Here is a 10,917-nt window from a genome sequence, read left to right as displayed (position 1 = left end):
TAGCTTCATCATTCAGCTCCTTGTCAGTGAGATGGATGATGGTCTTTCCGCTGCCATCAGAAAGTTGTTTCTCCGATATACGTTCACACTTGGATGCCTGTCGTTCGGCTGACTTCGTCTGGGTTGAGTCCGCTGTGGCCCAAGTGAGACCATCAACCCAATCCCAAGTCCAGGTGTGGAACCGGTTGGCCAGTTGTAGATGTAACTGTAGGCGTTCTTTGTTGGTAGTGTCCAAGCGCTACCGCGTGAAGCGAACTGTCACTCGTACCAAGGCTAGGCTGGCACGTTTCTTGATTCTTCTGGTCGCCGCTGAGTCGATGTGATGCTTGACCTTAGCAAAATTCGGTACCACACGTTCTTCTCGGCACTTCATAAGAAAAACAAAAGAACTCAGTAGACGACTTCTCCGATGATGCAGCTTGTCGATTCTCTTCATGCTGCGATACATCTCCTCCCTGTAGAGGTATGTGATGTGATTCTTCAATTTCTCCAGGCGTATTTTATGACGAAATAAATCTCGGGTGAACAGCCTGGTATGAGTGTGCATAGGACACAATATTTCGTCAATCGACCACGTTGCCATCATCAGGTGCGATGATGTACTGACCGGCGGTGGGCCGGCGCCATGTATATATTGCCAGTCGGAACTCCACAGCATGGATTATGACAAAACCAATGTACTGACACAGACTTCCAAATACTGAGACTGTGTCATCAAAGAAGTCATAGAGATCAGAGTAAGGGAGCCACAACTAAATCGTGACAGCGGTTACATCCTTAGCAAGGCGTGGGAACCCACGATCACCCAGATTAAGAAGAAATAGGATATTACCCAGAGTGTACCGACTTCAGGGGATGAGGGAAGAATAACGACACCGGTGCCGACAGACCCTCCCGAACGAAGAGACGTAGGGCGCAGCGCCCAGATGGTGGGAGAACGGACGCTGCGCCTGGATCGCGAGCGGGCCGCGGACCGCACCGACTCATAGGAAGCGCCTGAGGGAGGAGCGGGAGGGGGATTGTCCTATATATACATGGCGCCGGCCCACCGCCGGTCAAAGCTCACTCGCCGTACGCATACGCGAAGCTACTTGTCGTGTTCTTGCACTTGTTGGTTTCGCAGTGATTTCTTCAGGAATGAAACACTGCGCACCTAGGGACTGATAGTGAGGGATTTTGCGAGTCAGGGCCCCCTTCGCATGGGACAAGCCCACACTCGCAGAGGCCAAGACTAGCTCTCCTTCCTCTATGTTTAAATCTCTTCGCTTTTACTGGAAATATGTCTGACACGCGAAAGGCGCCTCGCTCGTCCGAGGCTTCGAAGAAGAAGCAAGAACTCAACGCCAAGAGAGACACTGACTTGCATCAGATAGGCAATGCAACGTCCAACAAAGCCGAGCAAGATCCAAATGAAAGCCTGAAGCTTCTTACCGACTTAATGCCAACCACTATCACGTGTTCTGCGCCAACAGATGATCTTCCTGGGCCTGCAAAGAGGAAAAAGACGGATGAGACAACCCCGAACTCGTCAGCTAGCGAAAATCGACTCAAGAAGTCCCGTCCCATCGCTGATGAGGAGGGATTCATCCCAGCTACTCGGACGGCTCCTGCCCGCAAGACATTTCATGTCCGCACTCAAGATGGTACATCGTCCACCAGACCTATCAAAGCAGGAGTACCTCAGGGCAGTGTACTGGGACCACTGTTATACATCTTGTATACATCCGACCTACCATAGACGGCCAGAACACACCTATCTCTATATGCCGATGATACAGCCATCTACTCCCGAAGTATGAATGCTGCACACCTCCAGGCAAGACTGCAACAAGCATGTAATAAGCTGAGTGAATGGGCAACGAAATGGCGATTGTCTTTCACCGCCACGAAGACGCAGGCAATAGCTATTTGTAGAAGACCACTCCCGCCTAACATCCAGGCCATTGAGATAAGGGGAACCCCAGTCCCATGGTCAAAAACAGCAAAATACTTGGGTGTGACCATTGATAGGCGAATGACATGGCAAACTCATATAGAAAATATTCGAGAGAAAGCCAGGAGAATAATGGTACAGCATTACCCACTATTAAACCCATCGTCCACACTACCATCAAGACTGGGGGTGATATTGTACCTTACATTGGTGCGACCGATCTTGGACTACACCGTATTTTCGTTGCTATTTTTATTACATTCATGGGGTTCGGTCAGTAGATCTTTATCCATACTGATACCGTCGTTGTATCGCAGCATATGTATTCCAGGCATATTATTGTCATTCGTGTTGCTCTCACTCCACCCCTCTGCCAGCGACGGAGAGCATATCGTGGCCAATTCTAGTTTGTTGGATGGCTTGCTTGCGAGGTACTTGGACGGCTATTGTCCGTGACCTCTACTATGTGTACGTTTTGATTTGTAGGCCGCCACGACTGCGCAATAGACGCGTTTTGCAGTGATGGTCTCTTGTTATCATACCGGTCATTACCTTGCTGTTCTGGGCTTGGTCGCTGATTCTTATTCCCATTGCGATTACTGTCGCTGTATTTGCTATGCCACTGACCTCGTGCATTTTTCCAGCGTTTGGTCCCGGGCGGTCCGGAATCGTACCGGTCATCAAATCGACGCTTTTTATTGTGGGACGGCTGCCTATAGCCGTTCTGACTTCTACCATTATTACCATTTTTCGAGTGCTCTTGCCGCTTGTTACCGCCCCCACCATTTCCATGGTTGTGGTTTTGTGCACTATTATTTCTGTCATGTTTACACCCTGATCCATTGTTCTGCGAGTGATCACACGCTGCTTTTGCGTCTTCCTGGATTAAATCTATTGAGTCTAGAACAGACAGGAAATGTTACATGTCGTTCTCTGGTACGTGTATTAGTTTCTCTTTAATATCACTGGGTAAATGTGATTTTAGGAGTCTTATTATGTCTCTCGGTGAGATAGGCTCATCCCAGTAGCGAGTCTTGTTTATATACTTCTCGAAATACCGTCTCAGATTCCCAAGACGGGGTGAGTACGGTTCGGGATTGTATACTTCTTTTCTTAGCCGCTCTTTTATACAAGGCGACCAGTATTTCGACAAAAACGCCCTTTCGAACTGTTCATACGTCATGCAGCTGTCTACTACTTCCGTAGCCCACAAAGCTGCATCACCCTGAATGTATGACATTACGTATTGAATTTTCTGTGCTTCGTTCCACACACTAGGCGAGATATTTTTAAAGCTTTTTATGAATACTACTGGGTGTACTGACTTCCGTTCAGTAGTAAACGTTTGAAACTGCCTATTTTTGATAAAACTTTCTTCAACCAATATTTTTGGACTATACTGGCTTGCTCCTGGGACATAGGCTGTGTGCTCCGAACCGAAGCTACAGCTCTTCGCATTATCGCCTAAAGATTCACCATTGTTGCGTCGCGCATAAGTTTGTGCGTTGCCAAAAACATTGGCTGTTGGCGACTTAGTTTCATGTTCAAGATGTTTGCTGCTCTGTGCTAAACCCTTTTCCAAGTCGGATATCCGTTTGGTGATATTCACTTGCCACTGCGGAATATCCTCATTGAGTATTTGTTTGATGGTTGGCACGTCGTTCTGTACTTGTCTATTTACTGCGGTACTGAACGGTTTGGAATCTCTATCTGCCATGGCTGCTTGTACCTTAGAATCAATATTTTTGTCGCTCTCGCTCTCCTTCGCTTCTAACCATGAGTTGAGTTCGGTTTAAATTTTAGTCGCTTGTTCGTTCCACTTCTGCTCTACAAGCTGTGTGGAATCTATTTCTAGCTTTTCTAATCGTTTGGCCAAGACACCTATCTCGTCTACAATGTTAGTGTTTGCTACTTGCAGGTTGTTGACCTATACAGTCAATTCCTGCACGGCCTTAGGTATCGACTCATAATTCTGTTTCATACAGGCAATCTCTTTTCTCATAATTTCTAACGATAGCACAAGTTGCTGGTCCCGCTCAGCTTGCTGGCCATCCCGCTCGGACGTTGACTGCGCAATTTAACCATATTCATAAATTACCTACTCGAACACAGGGTCTCACAGTTTTGCCACTTGCACACAAAATATGGTAATTTATCTACAATACACTGCAACTAAAAATTACTATCTACACTCAATTTTGCCCTATCATAAATACTAACGCCAAACTACGCACACCACTAGCGGTATGAGATCACTTCACTGGAGTTAAGCTTCTACGAACAGGACAACTACACTGCAGTCTTACCTTTAGTTTATCTGATTTCGGGGTTCGGCTGCCCCCGGATTATGTAGCCGTTACAGTTTCTCAGTACTATCAGGATCTTTTCCTCTGACTCGCTTGCAGTGGTGCGTTTTTTCATGAAAGAATTTTTGTACATTCATTAATACATGTCATTAATCATGAGACACATACATACATTTATCACTAAATACATACAGGTATATAACAATAGAAAACACATAAAACAGTTATTATTTTCGTGGCCACTGCAAATTCTGCCCCACGCTTTTGGGCGACAGTTTCGCTGGCTCTCTTCTTTGGTTTGTTTTATTATTGCTCGTGTAACAACTAATATATGAGATAAAATATATTGCTACGAAAAGAGCCGCGAAATACCTTTTAGTGATGTTGTGCTGTGACTTTCTTTGGGTCATTAATTTTCAACAAAACAAAATATATTATGTTCTTATTATTCTGGATCCGGCTTTCTATTAAAGGAACATTTTTTCGTTACTGTAACTCGCCATAAAGTTCAACATATCTTCCTTACTTTACAGTTATTGAAAAGGTTAATGAAAATTATTTCGATATCAATACTGATGTTACAGCACGCAATGATTGTTCAACATCAAAATTTTGCAGTGGTTTTTTGTTAACAGTAAAACACCAATAAGTACCACGACTAACACGAGAACATGAGACTATTATCATACAAAAAGATGTTTTTACTATAATGTTTGGCAGATCAGAACTACGCACAACAGGATTTCTTCTATGTTATGAAGGTAAATTATCTTTTTGCACTGTTAATAATATATTATCAGCAGCCCGCGTCCACCTGTAAAACAAATCATAAAATCTGCTGCCCTGCCCTGCAATTCCGAAAGCTGAAAGAAATAATTTTATTTCACTATTACCTGTCCGCTTCTTTGCGGTATTATTGGTTTCATTTAATGCAGTTTGAATGCGCCGCGGCAGCGGCTCGTTCGTTCGTAGCGCAGCTCTTTACAATGAGTACGTAATGGCGTATGTCTCTCAATCTTGACAAAAGAATGCTACGCAAGCGTACAATATAACGTCACAGGCTCTTCCTACTCACGTAACTCCAAGAAGACGACAGAGAAATTAATGTTCGATCACTACTATTTATACTTGTCACATATTCTCATCTTTGTTTGATATTTAATAAGTATCGTCTGTGGCGGTTTCAGTGTCGCCGACACAGATATTATCTTCAAAAAAATCGGTACATAATTCTATACAAGAACAAAACATGATACATAATGCTTTCTCTTTATTACATGAAGTTCACATAATCGTTGTCCACGCAATTATAATCATCCAGTTCAATTATTCTCTTATCCTTTTTTTACCCCATATAATATGTGTTTTGCTAAGAGACGTTACACTGTTCACCCGAGATTTATTTCGTCACTTTCACTATCACTTCGGCTAATCTTCGACACTTAGCTTTAATTGTCCCACGACTAGAACTGGTCAGCAACAGATGACTGCAGATGAGAGCTGAAGAGAACTGCTGAGAACTGGCGGTAACTGTCAGAATGTTGGCGTGCAGCTGCTTAAATCGTGTGCTCGATGCATTAATGTACAACTCCGAACTATTTCGCGGATGCAGGAACATAGTTCTTGGTTTCAGTCCTTTTTTTCCAGCCTCCGATCGGCTGAGAAATGGAAACCACGGTGAATATCAAAAATTTTTTCTTTGCAACTTTAGCTACCCCTTCCAACTGATTCTCTACATAGTCACAGGTCCAACTGTGACATTTTTCATAGTGTAGTACCAACTTTGCGATAACCTCGTCAAAGAAAGCAGCCGTCTGTGCTTTCTGCCGATACCCTAAATTGGTCTGCATGTCGTTTTCTGTGCCAAAATGCTGTCACAGCCAAAGGTTCATGTAAACAAAGAGATGGAAACTGAGAGAGCCAAGTCCGTACTGTATGGTGGGTGACCAAACACTTCCCATCGAAAAAGCTACAGGAGATTAATTTTTGCCCCTACAGTGTGCTGCTGAGCACTATCATTAAGAATGATACACATGACAGTTACATTATATGGGATGCATGAAATCAGGCTGAATCCCTCAGCATGCACTTCACACTTGGCTGGAGAGACAATTTTCTAGGCATCTTTACGTGCTCACTGTGCGCTTAGAACCGAAGTGTGAGACGCGATGCTGTGGACGGGCATACAACAGACACTGTGAAAAAAAAAAAAAAAGGTTCAAATGGCTCTGAGCACTATGGGCCTCATCTTAGGTCATAAGTCCCCTAGAACTTAGAACTACTTAAACCTAACTAACCTAAGGACATCACACACCCATGCCCGAGGCAGGATTCGAACCTGCGACCGTAGCAGCCCCGCGGTTCCGGACTGCAGCGCCAGAACCGCACGGCCACCGCGGTCGGCACTGCGCAACATATTTGTGCAAAGCTTCAGCAGATTTACACTGTGGTTTTAATTTCGCGACCGATCAGACGTTCAAAAAAATAGCCCTTGTATTTGCGAATGTGTTGTAGTGCAAAGCTTCAGCAGATTTACACTGTGGTTTTAATTTCGCGACCGATCAGACGTTCAAAAAAATAGCCCTTGTATTCGCGAATGTGTTGTAGTGGAAATATACAATATCCCTCATATCTGCGCGATGAGTAAATTGTCGAAGTATTCGCAACGAAGTTCCCGAATTCACTGCCCTCCAGGAAATATGGCATGCTGAAATTGGTCTCGGGACCGAGAGCTAGCTTAAACCCGAACTAAAAAGGACTGAAATGTTTAGCAAATCATGGAACGTAGAGGGAATAGACAAAATAATGTGAACAGTGGTAGTAATGGGATGGTTGTGTTTGGCGCTCAACAACGCAGGTACGGCACGTGTCTCGCTGGACTGCGCGTGTTCAGTACGGACTGGGCATCAGTGCAGGTTATTTACGAACAGTGCACACTTCGTATTTGCATTCAGAGACCGAGATCGGCGTGCAGTGCAAGACCTAATGGAGTTCCAAAGAGGACAGATTGTGGAGGCCCGATTAGCTGGAGCATCAGTAACCAAGACAGCCAACTTATTGAATGTTTCAAGTGCAACTGTTTAAACAGTCATAACAGCGTGCACGAAACATGGAAAGACATCATCGTGTAAACGTAACAGTGGGCACAAATCTAAACTAAATGACAGAGTTGTGTCAAAGCAACACAAAACTACGGCGACTATAGTGACCGCAGAGCTGAATAGCCATCTTCGAGACCCCGTATCTATCCGTCGAGAACTCCATAAAGCGAATATTCATGGCCGAGCTGCTATACCGAAACCATTAATGACGACAACCAACGCAAAGAAGCGTAAAAAATGGTGTCAGCAGCATAAATCCTGGACGGCTGATTAGTGGAAACACGTCATATGGTCCGACGAGTCAACGTTTTCGTTATTTCCAACACTGGGTGGGGTTTACGTCTGCAGAACGCGAAAAGAAGCCTACAACCTTGATTCCGACGGTCAAGCATGGAGGTGGAAGTGTGATGGTGTGGGCAGACATATCTGCTGGTCCCATCATTAATCTCAAATGCCGTGTTACAGCCAACGGTTATGTGAACATTTCAGATGATCAGTTGCACCCCATGATCCAAATGTTGTTCTCCAACAATGATGCCATATTTCAGGACGATAATGCACCGATTCACACAGCCAGGACAGTACAGTCTTCGTGTGAGGAGCAAGCAATTGAACTGCAGCTTATTCCCTGGCCAGCACAGTCGCCGGACTTGGAACATTATCGAAACTTTGCGGGCGGTACTGGAGCGCAGACTCTGGAGCAGATTTCGGCCTCCCTCGTCACTACAGGAGATAGAAGAGGTTCCGATCGAAGAGTGTCATAACATTCCACTGGAGATTATACAATCATTATACGCCAGTATTCCAAGAAGAGTCGCATCTGTGTTATGGGCAAATAGGGGTCCAACCCCGCATTCATAAACAATTCCCAAGTAAGTACAGGTGTTCACATTATTTGGCCTCTCTCCTGTGTATCAAAAACACAAGTGAGGTGCCATAGGAGTAGTGTTCACTTTAGTTGACAAGAATATTGTCTCAATTGAAGTCAAACTTGAGTGTGATTGTGAAACTATCTGGACATGACTAGGTCAAATCAAGCTGATTATTCGATCTTTTTATCAGCCAGCTGATTCTGCCGCGATAGTTTTAGAGTCTTTCAAAGAAAGTCTGTGCGCAGTAGTACGGAAATATCCAAATCATGCAATGTTAGCTGGAGGAAATTTTAACCTACTGTGAATAGACAAATGTCTATGCACTGCTGGTGGTACAGACAGACAGTCTTGTGAAGTACTTCTGAACACGTTTTCCAAAATCTGCCTGTTTAGACAACCCACACAAAATGGAAATATTTTAGACCTTGTACCTTCAAACAGGCCTGCCCTAATCGACCGTGTCAGTGTAGAGCCAGGGATTAGTAAAAATAATGTCTCATATCGACTATAGTTACGAAAGTTAATAAATCAGTCATGAAGGCTAGGAGAATATTTTTGCGAGAAAGGCAGATAATCAGTTGTTAGCAGTAGTATAGCTATATACGTACTGGGCCACTTTATACAAATGATCTGTCAAGGTCAAGGTCCCCTCTTCTACCCTTCCCATCCCCACCTTCCCTCGCTCCTTTTGAGGCAATCATGCTACGATGTCACACAAGATGGCGGCTGAAAAAGTTTCAGACAATTGTGCATTTTAGAAAACAAAGTTCAAGTGTTATCCTGTTGGAAGCATGTTAGTTCAGCTATCGGTCACATGATCATCGAAAACTGATTAGATTCGTTCGATTTACCATCCTAGCAAGCCATACAAGAAAAGAGAGTGACAAACAAAACAGTTTCCAGATTTCAAGCATAGGATAACTGCCAATATGAGTAGCTTACAAGCAGATAGCCTTGATGTAGCGAAGCAGCTTAAATCACCTAATAAGGGACTCAAGGACTCTGGTCCAGATTGTATACTTGTCAGGTTCCTTTCAGAGAATACTGATACGATAGCTACATAGTTAGCAACCATATACAACTGCTTACTCTACAGCACTATGGATACAGAAAATATCATTCTTGCGAAACAAAACTAGCTACTTATTCTCACGAAGGAATGAGTGCTATCGACAGGGATGCCCAACTGATTCCATCTTTTTAGATCTCCAGAAGGCTTTCAACACCGTTGCCCACAAGCGTCTTCTAATCAAATTGCATGCCTATGGAGAATCGCCTCAGCTGTGTGAATGGATTCCTGATTTTTGTTTTAAAGGCCACAGTTCATAATAAATGATAGAAAGCCATCGATAAAAACAGAAGTAATATCTGGTGTTCCCAATGAAGTGTTATAGGCCGTCTCCTGTTCCCGATCTACATAGACGATTTAGGAGACAATCTGAGCAGTTCTCTTAGACAGTTTGCAGTTGATGCTATTGTTTACTGTCTTATAATGTCATCAGCTGATCAAAACAAATTGCAAATCTATTTAGATAAGATATCTGTATGGTGTAGCACTTGGATGGGTCGAAGTCTGGGTCTGCCAAGTGCTACTGGCAAGTGGGTTGCACTCAGCCCTTGTGAGAACGATTGAGGAGCAACTTGATTGAGAAGAAACGGCACCAGTCACGAACACTGACAACAGCTGGGAGAGCAGTATGCTGACTACATGCCCCTCCGTATTTGCATCCAGTGACGTGAAAGGGCTGAGGATGACACCCCAGTCGATACCATTAGGCTTTCAAGGCACGTTCAGATAGTGTTCATTTGTTTTTCATCCGTATGGTGTGAAAAGTGGCAACTGACTCTTAATAATTCACAGAGTAAAGTCATCCACATCAGCACTAAAAGAAATTCGCCGAATTGAGGTTACACAATAAATCACACAAATCTAAACGCTGTAAATCCAACTCAGTACTTAATGCTTACAATTACGAATAACTTAAATTGGAATGACCACATAGATAATTTTGTGGATAAAGCAAACTAAAAAAAAAGCACTCCGTCTTCAGGCCACAAGTGGACCATCGGGACCATCCGACCGCCGTGTCATCCTCATTGAGGATGCGGACAGGAGGGGCGTGTGGTCAGCACACCGCTCTCCCGGTCGTTATGATGGTTTTCTTTGACCGGAGCCGCTACTATTCGGTCGAGTAGCTCCTCAGTTGGCATCACGAGACTGAGTGCACCCCGAAAAATGGCAACAGCGCGTGGCGGCCCGGATGGTCACCTATCCAAGTGCCGGCCACGCCCGACAGCGCTTAACATCGGTGACCTGACGGGAACCGGTGTCTCCACTGCGGCAAGGCCGTTGCCAAAGCAAACTAAAGACTGTGATTTATGGCATAACACTTAGAAAGCGCAACAGGACTATTAAGGTGACTGCTTACACTACAATTGTCGGTTTGTATTATCACGAAATAGGGGAGAGAATGCAACGGATATGATACGTGAATTGGGGTGGCAATCATTAATACAAATACGTTTTTCCTTGCGGCAGGATCTTCTTGTGAAACTTCAAACATGAACGTTGTCCTCCAACTGCGAAAATATTTTGTTGGCCCACCTACATAGGGAGAAATGATCATCACTATAAAATAAGAGAAATCAGAGCTTACACAAAGACATTTAAGTATTCGTTTCCCCTGCGCGGATTTCGCGAGTGG

At 44.3% G+C, this 10,917-nt stretch overlaps 1 pseudogene; it reads right to left on the bottom strand.

Annotated features, from left to right (window-relative positions):
* Positions 1-10,449: 10,449 nt before the first annotated feature.
* On the bottom strand, positions 10,450-10,567 carry LOC126250545 (5S ribosomal RNA; annotated as a pseudogene).
* Between the last annotated feature and the right edge of the window lie 350 nt (positions 10,568-10,917).

The sequence above is a fragment of the Schistocerca nitens genome, chromosome 3, assembly GCF_023898315.1.
Source record: "Schistocerca nitens isolate TAMUIC-IGC-003100 chromosome 3, iqSchNite1.1, whole genome shotgun sequence".
NCBI lineage: Eukaryota > Metazoa > Arthropoda > Insecta > Orthoptera > Acrididae > Schistocerca > Schistocerca nitens.
Note: the sequence above shows the minus strand (reverse complement) of the source record. Positions and strands in the feature narration are given on the sequence as shown.